At 43.6% G+C, this 24,782-nt stretch overlaps 1 long non-coding RNA gene across 2 annotated transcripts in view; it reads left to right on the top strand.

Annotated features, from left to right (window-relative positions):
• The window catches only part of LOC136610690 (uncharacterized), a 70,450-nt gene extending 68,711 nt beyond the window's left edge, over positions 1-1,739 (top strand). For both annotated transcript variants that reach the window (XR_010790147.1, XR_010790148.1), the window contains exon 3: positions 1,130-1,739. This is a non-coding gene — a long non-coding RNA (uncharacterized lncRNA). The remainder of the gene's footprint in view (positions 1-1,129) is intronic.
• The last annotated feature ends 23,043 nt before the right edge of the window (positions 1,740-24,782 follow it).

The raw sequence follows: 24,782 nt of genomic DNA, 5'->3' as shown, positions 1-24,782 counted from the left end.
TCTTTATCCTGAGTGTGTGAGCTTTGCCCTGTCACTGCTGGAGTACATCTTCACCAACAACTACTTTGTTTTTGGTGGGGTGTACTTTCGGCAGCGACAGGGTACAGCCATGGGCTCAAATGTCGCGCCGACATATGTGAATATATTCATGCATAGCTTTGAAGAACAACATGTGTATACCTCAGAATATTGGCCCAAAGTTTTGGGATGGTGGCGCTACATAGACAATATTTTCCTGATTTGGGATGGTTCTGTGTCTGAATTACTTACATTCCTGAACCAGTTGAAGATGGTAGATCCTGTGTTACAGTTCACACTTAATTATTCAGATTCTAATGTACAGTTTTTGGATGTAATGATGATTAAAAGATCAGGCAAACATTTTACTGATCTGTATGTGAAGGATACGGGCAGGAATAATGTGCTTGCTATTTGATAGCAACCATCCGAGAAGAATGGTTGAATCATTTCCGTGGAGCCAGCTGCTCAGAGTTAGAAGAATAACAGATGAAGAATTTACTGATGTGAGGTTAGAGCAAATTTGTCACAAATTTGAGGCGAGGGGTTGTCCTAAACTCCTAATTAACAAGACAGTTGAGCAAGTGAAAATGAAAACACGTGATGAACTCCTGAGATATAAAGAGAGGGAACAAAGAGTTAAAAGAATCCCTTTCATCTCAACTTTTGGTCCTGACAGCAATCAGATAAGCAATATCATCAGAAAATACTGGCCTATGTTAGCAAAAGAATGTGCCCACATTGCTGAATTTTCTAGTAATCACATTATGGCATACAGAAGGGGCCATAACTTAATAGATCAACTAGTGAGCCCACTATTCAATATTCATAAAACACAAATACAGAGGACGCTGGCACCACCTAAGAATGGCAATTACCCTTGTTTGAATTGCTCATGCTACGGACATATGATCAAAGGTGACACTTTTAGTCTCTTTGGATACAATGGCACCAAAGGGCCTGAATTTAGATGACCATTTCATGCCCCACATCTAGTTCTCTCAGAAATAAGCTTCATTATACATGTACAATGCTGACAGTAACAGGTCTTTTTATAGTCTCTGATGGTCTCTATATTTCTTGTTAATTTTAATTTTATGTTTGTTTTTAGATTGGCTGACTCCATGAATGACTCTGGGATCCAGTAAACATCTCCTCTGTCCAGTTATTTATACAGTAGCATCAAATGTGCCAAGAAACAATTTATTGATTAGGCAATATAAATATGACTTTTTGCTCATGCTCAAATAAAATGACTAGTATAAAGTCATCATGATTATTGACAATATAATTTTGATTATTTGATTTTTTTGTTATCCATGATTTACGGTATTACTCTTAATTTGTTGATATCTTTGATGAAATGAACGTAGGTTATAGCTATTCGAGTCAAAATAATGTGTACATATTACGTATATGTCTAATATTGATCAAGCCTTGATAAGTGATCATGTGTCCTTCTACCTCGTAATGTATTCCCAATCTACTCTGTAGGATTAGCCCTATTGATTAAAGAAATGATCTTTTATATAGACACTTTTGATATAAAGGGATTTGATAATTAATTATAGATTGATAGATCATTGCCACATATAAGATTATGCTGTTTGGATTTGAAAACAGTTGCTATACAGTATAAGGATTATTTATTACATTTATATTTTTCTTTACAATTGCTAGTACATTGATTGGGCTGATGAAGAGAATATGTAAATCATGTGATTGAGGGTGAAGTCACACGAACGTATATCGGCTCGGTTTTCACGCCGAGCCGATATACGTTGTCCTCGTGTGCAGGGGGGAGGATGGAAGAGCCAAGTGCAGGAACTGAGCTCCCGCCCCCCTCTCTGCCTCCTCTCCGCCCCTCTGCACTATTTGCAATGGGGAAAGGTGGGACAGGAGCGGGGCTAATTCTCGGAACTTAGCCCCGCCCCCGCCCCGCCTCTTCCCATTACAAATAGTGCAGAGGGGCGGAGAGGGGGCCGGGAGCTCAGTTCCTCCTTCTGGCTCTTCCATCCTCCCCCCCCTGCACACGAGGACAACGTATATCGGCTCGGCGTGAAAACCGAGCCGATATACGTTCGTGTGACTTCACCCTTAAGTTGTTCTTATATACACTATACACTTGATCGCTAATTTGATCAAGAATTAAAACATCTCTAAATATCTAAAGATCTTGAATGTGTTGTCTATTTTACATATGGACAGTAGTTTCTTTGTACACCTGCATCACATGACCTAACCATATACAACGTAGGCAAAGTGTAACCAGTGGCCGTTTTACAGTTGAGCACAGGAAAAGCAGCTGCATGATGTTTATATGCCTATATAACACGTGGTCTATTATTAATAGGGACATATGTTCGGCAGAGGACATATTGCTGCTGGTGTAAAAGCTTATATACTGGGGTTATTTTGGTGGGAACAGAGAAAAATGCTGCATCACGTTTATATGTCTCTATAACATATGGTCTGCAGATTTCAGAGCCAGAAATGGGAAATGGAGAGCAGAAGTTGAGCTGCTACCATTACAACCACCTTCACTGACATTGACATCTACCTACTTTCCAGCAAGTGCCAGATCAGCAGTCAGCCATCCATCCCCCAGCTATAGGAACATAAAAAGAAATATCACCCAAATCGTCCATCAGCACAGAGCCTTGCACAGTTACATGCAATGGAAATGCTGCCCTTCAAGCTAGTGGACATCGATGCCTTCTGCAATATGATGCTCTGTGCTCTGCGTCAATGTCCTGCAGCCAAAAGGGGTGGTCCCCATTTCATGGTAACCCCAAGAGTTGTGGGACATTCATTCTTGTCTGCGCCTCTTCACCCCCTCTTCCTCCTCATCCTTCTATTCCTTCACCTCTTCATACCACCATTCAACACCCTCCACATCTGTATAGATATCCATATGTGACAAAATCTGACCTCCATACAGCGCTTCACCAGGTAAATGGCAAAATGCTGTCCTAAAGCTCATATGTCTCTGCAGGCCCAGGCTGACATGTTGCTGAACCCCCAACAACCTGAAGCCAGGCAAGGTTGTGTGTGACAATGGAGTCAACCTGCTGGTAGCCCTTTGTCTTGGCAATCTCACATACCTTGCCTGGCCCATCTGATGAACCTGGTTGTCCAGCACACTTCTAAACAATTACCAAGGTTTACATCCAGTGCTGGAAAGGCCAGGAAACTGTGCTTGCACTTTCAACGCTCATACATAGCCACCTCTCATCTGGCAGAGATGCAAAAAAAGTTCAGGCTACCACCCAACTGTTTCATGTGTGATGTGCCTACACAGTGGATTTCCATGTTGCTACGCCAGCAGCAGAGAGCGATCACAGAGTATCAGCTGACACTGTATAGAAGTTAGTCACTAGAGATGAGCGAGCACCAAAATGCTCGGGTGCTCGTTACTCGGGACGAACTTTTCGCGATGCTCGAGGGTTCGTTTCGAGTAACGAACCCCATTGAAGTCAATAGGCGACCCGAGCATTTTTGTATATCGACGATGCTCGCTAAGGTTTCCATTTGTGAAAATCTGGGCAATTCAAGAAAGTGATGGGAACGACACAGAAACGGATAGGGCAGGCGGGGGGCTACATGTTGGGCTGCATCTCAAGTTCCCAGGTCCCACTAGTAAGCCACAATAGCAGCAAGAGTGCCCCACCCCTCCCAACAATTTTTACTTCTGAAAAGCCCTCATTAGCAATGCATACCTTAGCTAAGCACCACACTACCTCCAACAAAGCACAATCACTGCCTGCATGACACTCCTCTGCCATTTCTCCTGGGTTACATGCTGCCCAACCCCCCTCTGCACGACCCAGTGTCCACAGCACACACCAAATTGTCCCTGCGCAGCCTTCAGCTGCCCTCATGCCACACCACCCTCATGTCTATTTATAAGTGCGTCTGCCATGAGGAGGAACCGCAGGCACACACTGCAGAGGTTTGGCACGGCTAGGCAGCGACCATCTTTAAAAGGGGCGGGGCGATAGCCCACAATGCTGTACAGAAGCAATGAGAAATTCAATCCTGTGCCACCTCCATCTGGAGCTGCACACATGGGCATAGCACACTATTCATTCTGTCAAGGTGTCTACATGCCCCAGTCAGACCACGTTTTTTTATAAATAGTCACAGGCAGGTACAACTCCGCAATGGGAATTCCGTGTGCACCCACAGCATGGGTGGCTCCCTGGAACCCACCGGTGGTACATAAATATATCCCATTGCATTGCCCAGCACAACTGAGGTAACGTCAGCTTTAATGCAGGTGGGCTAAAAATTACTAGGATTACAATGTAGGCGAGGGCCCCAAAAAATTGGTGTACCAACAGTACAAATGTACTTCAGAAAAATTGCCCATGCCCAACCAAGAAGGCAGGTGAAACCCATTAATCGCTTTGGTTAATGTGGCTTAATTTGTAACTAGGCCTGTAGGCAGCCCAGTTAAAATAAAAATTGGTTCAGGTGCAAGTTTCAATACTTTATTCAATTGAGAATTGAAACGTATAAACATTGTTTACAAAAGTTATATGACTGAGCCTTGTGGGCCTAAGAAAAATTGCCCGTTCGGCGTGATTATGTCAGGTTTCAGGAGGAGGAGCAGGAGGAGGAGGATGAATATTATACACAGATTGATGAAGCTAAAAGGTCCCCGTTTTTGATGGTGATAGAGAACGATGCTTCCATCTGCGGGTGCAGCCTACGTATTGTTTAGGTATCGCTGCTGTCCGCTGGTGGAGAAGGAAAGTCTGGGGAAATCCAGGCTTTGTTCATCTTTATGAGTGTAAGCCTGTCGGCACTGTCGGTTGACAGGCGGGTACGCTTATCCGTGATGACTCCCCCAGCCGCACTAAACACCCTCTCTGACAAGACGCTAGCCGCAGGACAAGCAAGCACCTCCAGGGCATAGAGCGCGAGTTCAGGCCACGTGTCCAGCTTCGACACCCAGTAGTTGTAGGCGGCAGAGGCGTCACGGAGGACGGTCGTGCGATCGGCTACGTACTCCCTCACCATCCTTTTACAGTGCTCCCGCCGACTCAGCCTTGACTGGGGAGCGGTGACACAGTCTTGCTGGGGAGCCAGAAAGCTGTCAAAGGCCTTAGAGAGTGTTCCCCTGCCTGTGCTGTACATGCTGCCTGATCTCCGCACCTCCCCTGCTACCTGGCCCTCGGAACTGCGCCTTCTGCCACTAGCGCTGTCGGATGGGAATTTTACCATCAGCTTGTCCGCCAGGGTCCTGTGGTATAGCATCACTCTCGAACCCCTTTCCTCTTCGGGTATGAGAGTGGAAAGGTTCTCCTTATACCGTGGGTCGAGCAGTGTGTACACCCAGTAATCCGTAGTGGCCAGAATGCGTGTAACGCGAGGCTCACAAGCAAGGCATCCTAACATAAAGTCAGTCATGTGTGCCAGGGTACCTGTACACAACACATGGCTGTCCTCACTAGGAAGATCACTTTCAGGATTCTCCTCCTCCTCCTCCTCCTCAGGCCATACATGCTGAAAGGATGACAGGCAAGCAGCATGGGTACCCTCAGCAGTGGGCCAAGCTGTCTCTTCCCCCTCCTCCTCATGCTCCTCCACCTTTTCCTCCTCCTCCTCAACGCGCTGAGATATAGACAGGAGGGTGCTCCGACTATCCAGCGACATACTGTCTTCCCCCGCCTCTGTTTCCGAGTGCAAAGCGTTTGCATTTATGCTTTGCAGGGAACTTCTCAAGAGGCATAGCAGAGGAATGGTGACGCTAATGATTGCAGCATCGACGCTCAACATCTGGGTAGACTCCTCAAAGTTTCCAAGGACCTGGCAGATGTCTGCCAACCAGGCCCACTCTTCTGTAAAGAATTGAGGAGGCTGACTCTGACTGCGCCGCCCATGTTGGAGTTGGTATTCCACTATAGCTCTACGCTGCTCATAGAGCCTGGCCAACATGTGGAGCGTTGAGTTCCACCGTGTGGGCACGTCGCATAGCAGTCGGTGCACTGGCAGATTAAACCAATGTTGCAAGGTGCGCAGGATGGCAGCGTCCGTGTGGGACTTGCGGAAATGTGCGCAGAGTCGGCGCACCTTTCCAAGCAGGTCTGACAAGCGTGGGTAGCTTTTCAGAAAGCGCTGAACCACCAAATTAAAGACGTGGGCCAGGCATGGCACGTGCATTAGGCTGCCGAGCTGCGGAGCCGCCACCAGGTTACGGCCGTTGTCACACACGACCATGCCCGGTTGGAGGCTCAGCGGTGCAAGCCAGCGGTCGGTCTGCTCTGTCAGACCCTGCAGCAGTTCGTGGGCCGTGTGCCTCTTCTCTCCTAAGCTGAGTAGTTTCAGCACGGCCTGCTGACGCTTGCCCACCGCTGTGCTGCCACGCCGCGCGACACCGACTGCTGGCGACGTGCTGCTGCTGCTGACACATCTTGATTGCGAGACAGAGGTTGCGTTGGAGGAGGAGGGGGAGGAGGGTGGTTTAGTGGAGGAAGCATACACCGCCGCAGATACCACCACCGAGCTGGGGCCTGCATTTCTGGGGGTGGGTAGAACGTGAGCGGTCCCAGGCTCTGACTCTGTCCCAGCCTCCACTAAATTCACCCAATGTGCCGTCAGGGAGATATAGTGGCCCTGCCCGCCTGTGCTTGTCCACGTGTCCGTTGTTAAGTGGACCTTGGCAGTAACCGCGTTGGTGAGGGCGCGTACAATGTTGCGGGAGACGTGGTCGTGCAGGGCTGGGACGGCACATCGGGAAAAGTAATGGCGACTGGGAACCGAGTAGCGCGGGGCCGCTGCCGCCATCATGCTTTTGAAAGCCTCCGTTTCCACAAGCCTATACGGCAGCATCTCCAGGCTGATCAATTTGGCTATGTGCACGTTTAACGCTTGAGCGTGCGGGTGCGTGGCGGCGTACTTGCGCTTGCGTTCCAACACTTGCGCTAGCGACGGCTGGACGCTGCGCTGAGAGACATTGGTGGATGGGGCCGAGGACAGTGGAGGTGAGGGTGTGGGTTCAGGCCAGGAGACGGTTGTGCCTGTGTCCTGAGAGGGGGGTTGGATCTCAGTGGCAGGTTGGGGCACAGGGGGAGAGGCAGTGGTGCAAACCGGAGGCGGTGAACGGCCTTCGTCCCACCTTGTGGGGTGCTTGGCCATCATATGTCTGCGCATGCTGGTGGTGGTGAGGCTGGTGGTGGTGGCTCCCCGGCTGATCTTGGCGCGACAAAGGTTGCACACCACTGTTCGTCGGTCGTCTGCACTCTCAGTGAAAAACTGCCAGACCTTTGAGCACCTCGGCCTCTGCAGGGTGGCATGGCGCGAGGGGGTGCTTTGGGAAACAGTTGTTGGATTATTCGGTCTGGCCCTGCCTCTACCCCTGGCCACCGCACTGGCTCTTCCAACCTGCCCTGCTGCTGCACTTGCCTCCCCCTCTGAAGACCTGTCCTCAGTAGGCTTAGCAAACCAGGTGGGGTCAGTCACCTCATCGTCCTGCTGCTCTTCCTCCGAATCCTCTGTGCACTCCTCCCTCAGATTTACTCCAATTACTACTACCTGAGTGATAGACAACTGTGTCTCATCGTCATCGTCCTCCTCACCCACTGAAAGCTCTTGAGACAGTTGCCGGAAGTCCCCAGCCTCATCCCCCGGACCCCGGGAACTTTCCAAAGGTTGGGCATCGGTCACGACAAACTCCTCCGGTGGGAGAGGAACCATTGCTGCCCATTCTGGGCAGGGGCCCGAGAACAGTTCCTGGGAGTCTGCCTGCTCCTCAGAATGTGTCATTGTAATGGAGTGAGGAGGCTGGGAGGAAGGAGGAGCAGCAGCCAGAGGATTCAGAGTTGCAGCAGTGGACGGCGCAGAACTCTGGGTGGTCGATAGATTGCTGGATGCACTTTCTGCCATCCACGACAGGACCTGCTCACGCTGCTCATTTTCTAATAAAGGTCTACCGCGTGGACCCATTAATTGGGAGATGAATGTGGGGACGCCAGAAACGTGCCTTTCTCCTAATCCCGCAGCAGTCGGCTGCGATACACCTGGATCAGGAGCTCGGCCTGTGCCCACACCCTGACTTGGTCCTCCACGTCCTCGCCCGCGTCCACGTCCTCTAGGCCTACCCCTACCCCTCAGCATGGTGTATTACCAGTAGTGCAGAAACAGAACACTGTAATTAAATGTGCCGCTTATTGGCCTGTGGTTGGAGGCTGACTTCGCTTACGGAACGCACAGCAGAGCCAGGAAAGAATTTTGCGCAAGCCTGCTGTAACACTTAGCTGGCTGCGTATTAATTAGGACTACTACCCCCAGCAGAGACGCAGTACAATCAGGACGGTCACAGGCAGCCCAAATATATTTTTTTGTCCCAAATTTTTTTGGAAAAGCCCACTGCCTATATAGACAGTATATGTCTTTCACGTTTTTCACTTTCCCTGCCTCAGCACTACTGGCCCTATACTATGTAAAATCACTGCAGTCTGAAGACGCAATGCTCTGCACGGCCGATATACAAAAAAAAAAAAGAAAAGGTGCAACACTGCAAAAAGCAGCCTCCACACTACTGCACACGGTTAGATGTAGCCCTAAGAAGGACCGTTGGGGTTCTTGAAGCCTAAAATAACTCCTAACGCTCTCCCTATAGCAGCTCCGGCACCAGCAGCACTTTCCCTAATCTTTGTCAGAATGCATCTGTGGCGAGCCGCGGGAGGGGACGATTAATATACTCGGGTGACACCTGATCTCGCCAGCCACTCACTGCAGGGGGGTGGTATAGGGCTTGAATGTCGCAGGGGGAAGTTGTAATGCCTTCCCTGTCTTTCAATTGGCCAGAAAAGTGCACTAACGTCTCAGAGATGAAAGTGAAAGTAACTCGAACATCGCGTGGTGCTCGCCTCTAGTAACGAGCATCTCGAACACGCTAATACTCGAACGAGCATCAAGCTCGGACGAGTACGTTCGCTCATCTCTATTAGTCACTTAATGTCTGTGGAGTGGCTGATGATCAAAGATGTATGTGCCATTTTAGCCTGCACGTATAAGTATGCACATAAACTGTTCAGTATGACCATCCATGTTGTCTGCCTGCTTTAACACATGCTATATTGCCTCAGGGACAATGATATCTTACTGAGAAAGAAAGAGGAAGAGATACCGATCTCCCAACTGTCTGGCCAGTCTGCCATTACTTAACACCACAGGGAGAATGGCTTTGGACAAGAAAGAGGGGCATCTTCTCTGACACATTTCTCCACCTATGCATGAAGTATAGAGAAGGGGGAAAAAAGAGGAGGGGCATAATATAGTACCAGAGGCAGAGAAGGGGGCTACGCATCATTTCTTCTATCCATCACTAACTCCAGCTATTCTACTTGGCTGGCAGAAGCAGCTGTGATACACTCTAAGGGCTTAGTCACACGGGCGTTTATTGCCGCGATTTGCGCATGCGCATGCGTCCGGCGACTTTTTAAAACCATTGCTTTGCAATGGTATCGGACACATGAGCGCTTTTTATGCGCTCGTCCGATAAATTAGAGAACAGAAATCGCAGATCGCACTTATCTGCGATCTGCGATTCCTGTTCTCTTCTCTATATGCGCTCAACGGGGCCGGCGGCAGCAGCGCCGACCCCATTGAGAACATATAGAAGACAAATCATTCTTCTCTGCCACAGCTGGAACAGCTGTGGCAGAGAAGAACGATGTTTGCCCATTGAATTCAATGGAGCGGCAATACAGCCGCTCCATTGAAAGCAATGGGCTGCCGGCGTGCGCGGGGTTAATTGTCGGGAAGGGGTTAAATATATAACCCCTTACCTGCAATGCATCCTTAAATGTGAAAAAAATAAAAAAAAAGGATGTTCTCACCTGCTCCCGGCAGCTGGAGATCCCGGCGGTCGGCCTGCAGTGGGTGTGAAGGAGGTGTGACTCAGGCTTGCCCCTGATTGGCTCAGCCTGAGCCAATCAGAGGCTGAGCTCAGTCACACCCATTCATGAATTCATGAATGGGTGTGACTGAGACTTGCTTCTGATTGGCTCAGCGCTGAGCCAATCAGGGGCAAGCCTGAGTCACACCTCCTTCACACCCACTGCAGGCCGACCGCCGGGATCTCCAGCTGCCGGGAGCAGGTGAGTACATCCTTTTTTTTTATTTTTTCACATTTAAGGATGCATTGCAGGTAAGGGGTTATATATTTAACCCCTTCCCGACAATTAACCCCGCGCACGCCCGCAGCGCTTGCATTCAATGGAGCCGCTGTATTGCCGGCTCCATTGAATGCAATGCGCTGGACAGCTCCGGCCCGTTTCTAATGAAACGCGGCTAGGAGCAGATTTTCGGGCGATTTTTGGGCCGATTTTTCGGCGCCGGTCACGCGATTTGCGCATGCGCATCCGTCATGCGATGCGCAAATCGCGTGAAAAAACGCCCGTGTGACTAAGGCCTTAGACTTAACCCCAAGGAATGTGAACTATCACCCTTAGACACTTTGAGGCATATGAGTGCTTGTATGCTGTAGTGCTTGCAGAAAGACTATTACATAGCCCACATCAAAACATCAGATGATTACAGGATGGCCACCCTACTTTATTCTCGCTGCAAGGGCAAAATGGCAAATCTCATTCTGGCAATGGAGAGGGACCTCAAAATGCAGCACTACCAGGATAGACTGTTAAGCAGCTTTAGCACAGCATTTCTCCATACCCATGGGATACATCCACAATGGATTGCAGCTCTGCAGCTCATGGCGGACAAGCAGGAAGCTGCTGCAATGCACCACAACCACCTGTAGCAGGGAAAGTCTAACAGAGGTGTGGCATCGTTTTTTCAGCCCATTGCAGCCTGCTGAAAAAGCACAGGATAGGACTGATAGTCGCAACCAGCACTTATCCATCATGGTCCAAGAATATGTCAGCTTCTACAAAGATGTACTCAAACATGAATTTGCACCATTAACTGGATACGTTTCCAAAGCTTGCAGAACATGATGGGAAATTTTTTCTCACACATAACTGAACATAGATTTATATCAAATACCACACTCTGCCCCCAAGGTGCTGTTGATGCTTGTAGTGGGGGTACTGCTGCTTTCCTTCTCCTGCTTCCACCCTGTTTCCTCCTCCTACTTCCCCCTAAAATGAAAAATATGTAAATACGGAGCTACAGCTTTCATGTTTCCATGAGGAGCATGCTCTGCCCTCAAGATGCTGTTGCTGATATTAGTGGTGGAACTGCTGTTGCTCTCCTTCTCTTGCTTCCACAATGTTTCCTCTTCCTCCTCACAAAACGAAAAAATTTTAAAGCCCAAGAAACAGCTGTAGATCTATAGCTTTTCCTTGGAGAAGGCCCGTGCTTGGCTGTTCTATTCACCTGGTAGAATTTCTTCTTTGCAAACTTTACGACTCTACTTTTAAACAAGCAGCACACCTGTTGTCTTCCTTGGCACAATTTCTGATCTAGGAAGAAAATTCTCCGTGGATTAGGCCAATGCTTAGCTGTTCTATTCAGGTGGTAGAATTTGTCATTTGCAAACCTTATGACAATGCTTTTAAATAAGTGGCCCACCTGCTGTCTTACGTAGTGAAATTTTTGGTAGCTCTGCAGCTTTTCTTTGGAGCAGGCACATGCTTGAGTGTTGTTTTGACGTGACAGAATTTCTACTTATAAAATTTATGACATTGCTTTTAAAACAAGCAGAACACCAGCTGTCTTCCTTGGCACAATTTCTGATCTATGAAAGTCTATATGGGCCTTCTTTTGTTTTTAGTGACACCCTTGTGCTATGATTAACCCATACATCATTGTACACTGTTTCTACCAATTTTTGGAAGGAACATAGTGTTCCCCAGATGTGTGAAGAATAATAGGTAAAAACTTGGTAAGGATGTGACACTCCAGAGTATTTGCAGAAAACAGGTGTAAGATAAAACTCATCTTTATTGAAATATTGATTTAAAACCAACACTAAACACGTGTTTCAAGACCAGAACCTCTTCATCAGTTTAGTTGGGATATTGCACAACTTTGGCAGTGAGCTTGCTTAGTTGTATATATTTTTTTAAAAAGGAAGGGAGGTCAAAGGATACCACCTCAATATGGACGATGCAAAAGATAAACAGTCTTACTTAGCATGACAACAGTTTTTCCAGATGTGGCTTCATGCAATTTGGAGGGCATTAGCTGTATTGGGGACCTTCTGGAAATTTTACTCCCATTGACTTTAATGGGAATCGGAATCAACCATCCTGTTTCATGATGATTTTAGTGAAATTGGCCCAATACCAACACAAACCGATTATTACACTAATCCAGGGGTGTCCAACTCATTTTCACCGAGGGCCATATCAGCCTTATGGTTGCCTTCTAATTGTAAGACAGTATAGATAAAGTGAACCCCATAGTGGCCCGAGTGGTAATAAGGTCCTCCATAGTGGCCAGTGGCGCACACTATTATATACACGTGTGTGTGTGTGTGTATATACTAGCTGATATACCCGCCTTCGCCCGAGTTAATTTGGTACTGGTGTTTATCTGGTGTTCACACGGAAAATCTTATAAAGTCGTGGTTACTTTAGCGATACCAAGGAAAAAAATATGTTCACCACTTTGCATGGTTTTGCGTTACCTAGGAAACACCATGTGGAGGTAACCATGCAACGTTTCCTTTATAAAAAATTATATTGGGAAGCGAGAGAATTAGATTCCGTACGTAAAATTTGGACGCTAATTCTTTTGCGCTTAGAATTGAATAATCGAGTTGGGACCCATTAACTTTTCCTATTTTTGACAAAATTAATGCTCTTGCCAAATTTCATGTTTCTATGACATCGGAAAGTGAGAGAATTAGATTACATACGTAAAATTTGAACGGTAATTCTTTTGCGCTTAGAATTGAATAATCGAGTTGGGGCCCATTAACTTTTCCTATTTATGACATAATAATCAATGCTCGTGTCAAATTTCAAGTGAGAGAATTAGATTCAGTACGTAAAATTTGGACGCTAATTCTTTTGTGCTTAGAACTAAATAATCGAGTTGGGACCCATTATCTTTTCCTATTTATGACATAATCAATGCTCGTGCCAAAATTCAAGTTTCTATGACATCGAGAAGTGAGAGAATTAGATTCAGTACGTGAAATTTGGACACTAATTCTTTTGCGCTTAGAATTGTATAATCGAGTTGGGACCTATTACCTTTTCCTATTTATGACATAATCAATGCTTGTGCCAAAATTTCAGGTTTCTGTGACATCGGAAAGTGAGAGAATTAGATTACGTACGAGAAATTTAGACACCAATTCTTTTGCGCTTAGAATTGAATAATCAAGTTGGGGCCCATTAACTTTTCCTATTTATGACATAATACTCAATGCCCGTGCCAAATTTAAAGTGAGAGAATTAGATTCCGCAGGTAAAATTTGGACACTAATTCTTTTGTGCTTAGAATTGAATAATCGAGTTGGGACCCATTAACTTTTCCTATTTATGACATAATCTATGCCCGTGCCAAATTTCAAGTTTCTATGACATCGAGAAGTGAGAGATTTAGATTACGTATGTAAAATTTGGACGCTAATTCTTTTGCGCTTAGAATCGAATAATCGAGTTGGGACCCATTAACTTTTCCTATTTATGACATAATCAATGCCTGTGCCAAATTTTAAATTTCTATGACATCGGGAAGTGAAAGAATTAGATTATGTACGTAAAATTTGGACGTTAAATTGTTTGCGCTTAGAATTGAATAATTGAGTTGGGACCCATTAACCTTTCCTATTTATGACATAATCAATGCTTGTGCCAAATTTCATGTTTCTATGACATCGGGAAGTGAGACAAATAGATTCTGTACATAAAATTTGGAAGCTAGTTCTTTTGCTCTTAGAATTGAAAAATCGAGTTAGGACCCATTAGCTTTTCCTATTTATGACATAGTCAATGCTTGTGCCAAATTTCATGTTTCTATGACACCAGGAAGTGAGAGAATTAGATTCGTACGTAAAATTTGGACACTAATTCTTTTGCGCTAGAATTGAATAATCGAGTTGGGACCCATTACCTTTTTCTATTTATGACATAATCAATGCTGTGCCAAATTTCACGTTTCTATGACATCGGAAAGTGAGAGAATTAGATTACGTGCGTAAAATTTTGACACTAATTCTTTTACGCTAGAATTTAATAATCGAGTTGAGACCCATTAGGTTTTTTTATTTATGACATAATCAATGCTCGTACCAAATTCCCTGTTTCTACGACATCGGGAAGTAAGAGAATTAGATTCCGTACATAAAATTTGGACGCTAATTCTTTTGTGCTAGAATTAATTAATCGAGTTGGGACCCCTTTACTTTTCTTATTTTGGACATAATCTATGCTTGTGCCAAATTTCACGTTTCTACGACATCGGGAAGTTGGAGAATTAGTGGCGAGTCAGTCAGTGAGTCAGTGAGGGCTTTCGTCTTTATGTATATAGATATATATACACACACAGGCGCACACTATTATAATATATATATATATATATAGGCACACACTATTATACACAAATACACACACTATTATACACAAATACGCACACTATTATACACACATACGCACAGACGCACACTATTATAAACACATACACACTATTATACACACATACGCACAGACGCACACTATTATACACACATACGCACACTATTATGCACACATACGCACAGACGCACACTATTATACATATATGCACACTATTATGCATATATAGCACACAGACACACATTATTATACACATACATGCACACTATTATACACATACATGCACACAGATGCATACTATTATACACATACATGCACACTATAATACACATACATGCACACAGACGCACACTATTATACACATAAATGCACACAGACGCACACTATTATACACATATATGCACAGAGACGCACACTATTATACACATGCATGCACACAGATGCACACTATTATACACATACATGCACACAGACGCACACTATTATACACATACATGCACACTATTATACACATACATGCACACAAATGCACACTATTATACACATACATGCGCAGACGCACACTAATATACACATACATGCACATATGGACACTATTATACACATACATGCACAGACGCACACTATTATATACATACATGCACACTATTCTATACATACATGCACACTATTATATATATACATGCACACTATTATATGCATACATGTACACTATTATATACATACATGCACACTATTATATACATACATGCACACAGACGCACACTATTATATATATACGCACAGACACATGTGTGTATATATATATATATATATATATATATATATATATATATACACACATACACATACATACATATGCACACAAGGACACTTCTGCATTTTTATACACATTTTTATACTTACCTGCATCCAATGTGGTCCCACTGGCAGGTATACCGGCTACTCTCTTCTTAGGGCCCTCCTGCATACTTGGGTGCCTGATGTCTCCCCAGACCTGCAGCCATGAACAGAGGTAGAACTAGTGAGAGGAGGTCAGCGCTGACCGGCTCTCACTCTGCAGCTGCTCCTCCTCAGCGTCGCTCTCCTCGCTGCAGAGATCATGTTCTCTGCAGTCTTCTTCCCTCCTCCGCAGCTGTTGTCACGGTGATATCGGCACTCTTCTATTGCTGTCTGCACTACTGAGAAAGAACAAGCCGATAGAAGATCGCCTACTGACAGCAGCACGAGGTGAGGGAACTTTGTGCACGGCCAGCAGCCCACAAACCTTGTGTTTGACACCTATGCACTAATCGATCATCAATACTAACAACTACCAATCAGATGCCTGCTGGTATTGGAAATCGGACCGATTGAAAGTCATTTCCATTATTCATTTAGTAAACAGGCTGTCTAGTTTACAAGACTCCTTTGGAAATGCTTTCTTAGGGCATTCTGAGTGAACTGATAGAGGTGTTCCATTTGTCAGAATCTTATTGTAATGGCAAGAGCTATGATCAATGTCCAGCATAGCTCTTATAGTGAACATTTTCACTACAGTTTCCATGACCATAATCTCTGATCGTAGGGTTCCTAATAGTAAAACCACCCATGATCAGAGTAAGGGCGCCCACCCACTGGCGTTTGCGATTTTCGTGCGTGAAAAACGCAGCGTTTTCGGTGCGTTTTTCGCGGCGGTTTTTGCGGCGTTTTCGCGGCTTTTTCGCGCCTTTTCCATTAATTTCCATTGACATTCATGGGTGCATTAGGAGAAAAATAAGGACACATATGCAACTGACAGTTCCTATGTTAAAAATCGCAACGCACCGCAAAAAAAATCGCCAGTGGACAGGAGTACATTCAATTCTAATTGCTCTTGAGAAAAAACGCAAAACGCAAAGAAAAAAAAATCGCCAGTGGGTGGGCGCCCTTAGTCCAGAAAACAGACATACTGAAAAGAGGTTGTGTAAACCAAACAACCCCATTAGCTTATATATCAACTTGCCTGACTGGGGCCAAGTCAATACAACTCAGAATTCTTGCACTCAAACCAGTCCGACACCTAATATTATGCAGCATTTTACCATTTTAGTAAAATGTTTATATCAAACTACTTATGACCACTTGTCAGTTAGTATGTGAGTGCTTCTCATGCTCCACCTCTAGTGATGTGATCGCTCTGCCCCCTTTTGATGTCATCGTAAGTCCTACAACATGTGTAAAACACAGAGCATGACCGACAGAAAAACAGCACAGTTAGCGCTCTTGAAATAGGAGGACAAAAATAACAAAATGAGAATACAACTGAGCTGTTATTATCTCAGACACAACTCAGCGGTCCTGACAGAAGACACTGACCTATCACCACCACAGAGATCCGGTGAGCTAAAGGACCTGCGGTGATGTCACTGTGTCACTGCTGTGGGAGGAGGCAAGCTGTGTTTGTCTTGTGTGGGTATCAAGATGGATGTAGTAGAGCTGTGTGTGTGATGTGTGGGGTCAGGATGGATGTAGTAGAGCTGTGTGTGTCATGTGCAGGGATCATAACATATCTACCATGTAACAGAGCTGTGTGTGTGTGTGTGATACGTGGGGTCAGAATGGATATATTAGAGCTGTAGTAGTAGAGCCGTGTATGTGATGTGTGGGGATCATAATAGATGTACCAGAAAAATGTACTGGTACTATAATTTACTATTACACACACACATACATTATATATATATATATATATATATATATATATATATATATATATATATATATATATATATATATTAGATGGTTGAAATAATGTTTTTTCTGCGCATTGTATACAAATTGGCTGATGGCAAATTCATTTCCTTGCTTGTCATCAAAGCTTTTTATTATTTAATGTTGTCTGACACCTGTCTACAGGCTTCAGGCTACTCTCATTAGAGTAAGTCGTTCAGGAGCAAAAGAAAAAGAGTGAGAGATAAACATGAAAAATTTGAGTTCAAGCTAATTGTGATATATTTGTTTATTAACAAACGATTCTGTTGTGCAGCTCCATGAACTGGAAACAATATTCTAAGACATTTTGTCAGGTTCCAGTTCCATCTTAAATTGAGTAACTAAAAGTCTATAGGCACAGACATAGTACTTTTAAAGGAGCTATGCAAGGGTGTTAGATGAGAAAAATATTGAAATTTAAAGAAAAATAAAGATTTTTTTTAATTAATTTCACTACTGGGAGACATACAATCAGGAAATCCACTTCTATAAACATACTTGACCATTTTCTTTAAAACCCTAATTTAAAGTACCCTATTATCCCAATCAAAGGCATAATTTGAAGCTCCTGGGCCCCAATGCAAAACCTGTAACAGGGCCCCCAACTATAATGCTTTATACATAGTACTGGGCTCCCTATATGGAGAAGATAGGCCTTATGGGCCCCCTAAGGCTCCTGGGCCCGCATGCAACCGACTCCCCTGTATCCCCTATAGTTACACCAGTGATCCCAATATACAGGAGAGAGCCATGATAAAGCAGACATATCACCATTAAGACTCACACTACATATAAACTAAACAATAGTGCTGGTGTAGTAAAGTTTAACATGACTTTTTATGACAAGTTATCTTATCTTATGCTATTGAAATGCCATTGTTATATAACCACAGTGAAGGCCATTGAAAAGCTGTGGAAAGGGCAAATAAATTGCGGCACACAACTTTTTCTTAACACATTATGTTTCAAGTTAAACTGTACTACATAAGTACACAAGTCCTGCCATACAGGTCTATTATGTAAAATTCATGAAAAGGTACAGTCAGTATCATAAAGTTAGTCAGAGGGCAGCAGCAGTATAAGTTATATGTAAACCTAGGCAAGTTTTCCTTTACTAAAGCTGTTACAAAATGATTCTGGGAATCAAGTTAGACTGTTAATTGCTTGGATTTATACTTGTTGGAAAAATGTGGAATAGTTAAATTGCAAACACAGAAGCTGATTGCTGGTATATTTTTATTAGCTTGTATTATTAATTAAAGACTTATAGAATCTTTTATTACATTTGAAATAAGCAAGCTGATTATGTACAAATAAGAATTAAGCAGAATCCAAGTTTATGGCATTGTTGAATTTATTATTCAGGCTTTCTAAATCATGTTTTTAGTAAAATAAAGCCTTCTTGCTTCTTGTTATGATAGTAGATGATATTTTTTTATTGTCATATGTTACTGTTCAATTTACTTATTTATGTTGTCAAATAATTAAATGTAACTGCTTAAGAAAAAAACATTATAAGATCTTCTTAGATTAGATAATTACTGCATGCAGTAAAATTTGATTTTAATTTTATCACACAACATCCTAAGGGTATTTTCAAATGTAGAGCCTGTGCTGTGGATTTTGCAGCATGAATAGCTGTGTTCTTGCAACTAGCACAGGTGAAGGTCATTAAAACTACAAAACTATGGTAATATACTGTATAACTGTATGTGTTGTTTGCTACTGCAACTCAATGGCTGAATATACCTTATGGCTTGGACCACATAGGGACTTTTGTAGCACTAATGACTGATTTTAACTAACAAGCTATAGCTGCCGTCCTAAGTGCTCTTTCCCACGAGCATAGGCATTTTTATGTGCGTCTGCCAGCACCGTAAAAACGCGTGAACGGGCGCACAAATCTAACGTTTGTGTGTTTGTTCAGACAGCACGGGACGGACGCATGTACGCTGAGGCTGCAATGCCGTTGCCTTCCCTCCCCCTCACCTCCTCTCTCCTTCCCTCCGGCTGTTTGCAATGGGAGTGTGCAGAATGGAGGTGGAGCAAAGCACCCGCCCCCTGTCTGCAGCCAGCAATGGGAGGGGAGGAGAAAGGAGGAGAGAAGGGGGAGGGAGTTTAGCAGTCACGCTGCTAAACTCCCTCCAACCTCCCTTTTCCGGCCATTGCCATTGGCTCCTATAGGAGTCTATGCAGCAGCTGATGTATTCAGGGTGCAAAGATAGTTCCAGGACTATTTTTGCTGCCTGGCATAAAAGCGCTCGGCACTATATTCGCCAGCCGGGTGCTTTTACACCATGGGAATACACCTGTGTGATCTGATGCATTGGAATCAAATGCATTAGATGGTAGCATATATCGGCAAGTCATGAAAACGAAGGCCGATATACGCTCATGTGAATAAGCCCTAAGCACAACATTGAATTGTATGCAATCTCACAGACTACAGCTGTTACTTAGTTAAAATCAATTAGCAGCTCTACAAAAAGTCTTGTGAAGCGCAGGCCTAAGGAAGCAATGAGTATGGTGGCATTTCTAAGTATGCTGTGGTCAATCTAAAATAAAAATTCACATCATATTGTACAGTTTAATTATAAACATAGTGAGAAAAAAGTGCTTCTGCCATTGCTTACCTGTTACACTATTGGTGGGGAGAGGACAGAAATTGGCAGGGAACTGATATGTTAGCAAATTATCTATTTTTTCCCATATATATATATATATATATATATATATATAAAAAGACATGAATTAAAGTGTAACCATCAGTTATTATTTATTTTTTCATAAAAGAACAGACAATTTTAAGGCTTTTTTTAATATGTTTATTTAACAGATTCAGTGTGCTATTAATAAGACTAAATATTTTTGGTAGGGTATCCCCATCCCTATTCATCTATGCAGCTGAGGAACATTGCTAGGAAATATTTGTCTTCAGCTGCAAAGATGACTAGTACTGAGTATAGATAGCCGCTTTCTTGTGTCTGCATTCTTCAAACACTCTTACTGACACACATCAGTGCACATTATAGCTTTGTAGTTATGCTGCTTGCTTTTAGACAAGTTCTAATTTATTTCCTTGAGATCTCTTATCTTGTCTTCTATTTCTCTGCTGGCCATGGACCTGTAAGGAGATGTATGCAATTACTTGCTAGGGGAACAGCTTCACTTCAAAGCATCCATGCTGACACATTATGGAAAAAAGGATATGACAGTCTAAGCAGTTAAAAATGAGTTTCTTACTATTACTATCCTTACCCACCCTGTTTATAAGGCGAGTTGAACACTCTGCCTCAGGCAGCGCCCCATCACTACTACAGGAGGGCAGCAGTTTAGAAAAGCCACTGCCTGCCTTAGCTCAGTGGGCCGTTGGCATAACCTTCTGATCCTCTGTTGCAGAATTTCAAATTAATTGAATCCGTATCTGTAAGATACAGATACAATTGCCAGTGGCAGCACCGGCAGCAGAAGCTATGCTGGGCAACCTGCACCACTGTCTACCATGTGACGCAGGTGGCACAATGATGTCATCGCATTGCCTGTGTTGTTCTACAGTATGTCAGCCAGAAGAGACTAGGCAGTGAACAGAAGGCACCATGGGGGAGGTGAGTGACTTTATCATGTAACTATCAAGGACAGTATGGCTATTGCTAGAGGGGACATTATTGCTACTATAGAGGACAGTATGGCTATTACTAAAGGGGACATTATGCTTATTTATTACTACTAGGTGACATTATGGCTATTATGAGCCAATCAGGGGGCAGGTCTGACTCACACCCCCTTCACACCCACTGCAGGCCGGCCGCGCGGAACTCCGGCTGCCGGGAGCAGGTGAGTATGTATATATTTTTTATTTTAACACTTTTCTGGATGAATTGCAGGGAAGGGCTTATATATTTAAGCCCTTCTCGACAATTCATCCCGCGCACGCCGGCAGCCCATTGCTTTCAATGGAGTCGGCTGTATTGCCGGCTCCATTGAATTCAATGGGCAAACATCATTCTTCTCTGCCACAGCTGTTACAGCTGTGGCAGAGAAGAATGATTTGTCTTCTATATGTTCTCAATGGGGTCGGCGCTGCTGCCGCCGGCCCCATTGAGCGCATATAGAGAAGAGAACAGGAATCGCAGATAGGTGCGATCTGCGATTTCTGTTCTATAATTTATCGGACGAGCGCATAAAAAGCGCTCGTGTGTCTGATACCATTGCAAAGCAATTGTTTTAAAAAATCGCCAGACGCATGCGCATGCGCAAATCGCGCAGAAAAACGCCTGTCTGACTAAGGTCTTATAGAGTATTTAGGGGAAACCATGGGTGGCACTATTAAATGTTTATGTTAATATAGGGAATACAGATATGAAAATGCATATGTATCTGATTGATGAAAAGTATCAGTCAGGACAAGAGTACCAAGAAATTTCCAAGGCATTACATATACCATACAACACAGTGAAGATGGTCATCAAGAAGTGGATTAAATTTTTCCTGTAAAAATTGATGCAAAAATCAGAACGATTTGGACTGGGAGGCTGTTAAAGGGCCTACAGCAACATTATATGAGATGCAGGACGTTTTGGCAAGTACTGGTTGTGTAGTGCATGTGACAACCATCTCCCGTATTCTTCATATGTCTCAGCTGTGGGGTAGGATGGCAAGATGAAAGTCTTTTCTAGCAAGGAAAAACATCCAAGCCCGGCTATGTGATGGTCTGATGAAACCAAGGTTGAACTTTTTGGCCATAATTCCAAAATGTATATTTGGCACAAAGCCAACACTGCGCATCACCAAAAGAACACTATACCCACAGTGAAGTATGGCGAAGGCAAGGTTATGCTTTGGGTCTGTTTTTCTCCTGTTGGACTGGGAGCTTTAGTCAAGGTGGAGGGAATTATGAATAGTTCCAAATATCAGTCCAGCTAATCCTACCACAGCTTTTGCCATAAGCTGAAACCCACAATCGAGTCCCCTTAAAAAGTAACTTTTATTGATATTTAATAAAATATATTAAAGTAGCAATAAATTAAAAAGAGTCTCAATGTATAGGAGTGAATGTAATACAATAGACAAAGCTGCCTAAGAGAAACAATATCCTGCCTTGCTGATTATGCACAAATATAGGGGATCTGCTATCTTGGACCTAATGCTTACCAACAGGGAGGAAGTGGTTGAGGAAGTAATGGTGGTCAGGCCCTTAGGAGGCAGTGATCATGCTATCCTTGAATTTTGGATAAAAAGGGGAGGAAGACCTGAGAAAACTTAGACCTCAAGGTTGGATATCAGAAAGTCAAATTTTAATTAACCTAGAAAGAGGAGAGGAAGAATCCAATGGCTGGATGTTCTTAAGGACAGAAATATCCAAAAAGGTTGGGAAATATTGCGAAATGAGATTTTCATAGCACAATCATTGGCAATCCCTAAAAGAAGGAAGAATGGGAAGCCAGACCAGGATGGATGAACACAGAACTTGCACACATGTTAAAAAGGAAAAAAAATCAAATGGAAAGAGGGAAGAATATCTAAAGAAGAATACAATGCGGTCTGCAGAAACTGTAGGGCAAGTATCAGAAAAGCTAAAGCTAATAATGAATTGAGGCTTGCAACAGAGCCCAAAGCAATAGAAAAGGATTTGGGGGTTATGTGGAAAGCAAAAGAAAAGTCAAAAATGCTATTCGATGCTTACAAGATTAAAATGATGAATTGGTTAAGAATGGTATTGAGAAGGCCGAACTTTTAAATTTCTGTTTTGTATCTGTTTTCTCTTAGAAAGTAGATGGAACATTAAATGATCTTCCCTGTGCTATAGGGGGAATAAAATAAGGCAGGCTATTTATGAGCAGAGAGATAGTGAGGGAACACTTAACTAACTTAAATTAATTTAAGTCTCAAGGTCCAGATAAATTACATCCTAGGATACTAAAGGAAGCAGCGGAGGTAATTGCTGAACCATTCGCCATAATCTTTGAAAATTCCTGGAGAACAGGAGAAGTCCCAGAAGATTGGAAAAGGGCAAATGTTGTCCCTATCTTCAAAAAAGGGAAGAAGGTCGATCCAGGACACTACGTCTATATCTGGAAAGAGCTTTGAACAAAATATTAGACAGCATGTATGCAAGTACGTGGATAAAAATAGAGTAATTCACCAGAGCCAGCATGAGTTTGTAACAAAGCACAAACAGAATGGGAGGAAATGGGCTAAGCAGCAGCACATGTGAAAAAGACTTGTGTATACTAATGGATCATAGACTGAACATGAGTCAACAATGTGATGCAGCAGCCAAAAATGCAAACACAATCTGGGATGTATTAAGAGAAGCATAGACATAGACAAACTGGAGCATAGACAAACATAGACAAACTGGAGTTCAGAGAAGAGTTACCAAGATGGTGAGTGGTCTGCAAATCATGTCCTATGAGGAACGGTTAAAGGATCTGGGAATGTTTAGCTTGCGAAAAAGAAGGCTGAGAGGAGACTTAATAGCTGTCTACAAATATCTCAACGACCGTCACAGTGCAGAGGTATCAGCTCTATGCTCATTTGCACTAGAAGCAATGAGAAGAAGCTGAAAGGGAGGAGATACAAATTAGATATTAGAAAAAAAATTCTGACAGTGAGGGTGATCAATGAGTGGAACAGGCTACCATAAGAGGTGGTGAGTTCTCCTTCAATGGAAGTGTTCAAACAAAGACTAGACAAATATCTGTCTGGGATGATTTAGTGAATCCTGCATTAAACAGGGGGTTGGACCAGATGACCCTAGAGGTCCCTTCCAAATCTATCATTCTATGATTCAGGGTTACGACTAACACTTGCTGTAAATGGTGCGTGCCACCATGTACAAGTACACTGCTATGTACTAAAGACATGGCAAGTAATTGGATCCCTACATGAACTGCCAGTATGTGTGATAAATGCTGCCAGATGAACTAAGTCTGAGATGAGCTTTTGCAGAATAGACTACAAGAGGCTCTGTGCTAAAAGACCAGCTTCCCCAATTAGTTTCACCAGTACTCTGGCGTCATCAGGGGTATAGGAGCTATAGACCTATTTGAACAGTTTCAAATATCAGTCCATTTTGGCACAAAGGCTCTGCTAAATAGCTGAAGATGAAGAGGAATTTCACCTTTTAGCATGACAATGACCCAAAGCATACCACTGACTCAACAAAAGAATGGCTTCGCCAGAAGAAGAGCAAAGTTTAGGAATGGCCCAGCCAGAGCCCAGACCTGAATCCCAGTAAAGACTTGTGGGTTAATGTGAAGAAGGCAGTATATGCGACATGCACTAACAATCCGACAGATTTGGAGCACTTTTGCAAGGAAGAGTGAGCAAATATTGGCAGGTCAAGATGTACTATGCTGATAAGACTCCTACCCAATGCTGCCATAAAGTCAAAGGGTACATAAGCAAAGTATTTTTTAGGGTGTGCATATTAATGCAACCCCATTATTTTGGGGTTTTTTTCCACCCTAAAAGATTTCAGTTTGTTTTTCGGTGAAATTGTGCAGATAAAAAGGGTCACATTAAAGG

This window comes from Eleutherodactylus coqui, chromosome 2, assembly GCF_035609145.1.
Source record: "Eleutherodactylus coqui strain aEleCoq1 chromosome 2, aEleCoq1.hap1, whole genome shotgun sequence".
In the NCBI taxonomy this organism is placed as follows: Eukaryota; Metazoa; Chordata; class Amphibia; order Anura; family Eleutherodactylidae; genus Eleutherodactylus; species Eleutherodactylus coqui.
The sequence above is the reverse complement of the archived record's forward strand: the minus strand, read 5'-3'. Positions and strand labels throughout refer to the sequence as shown.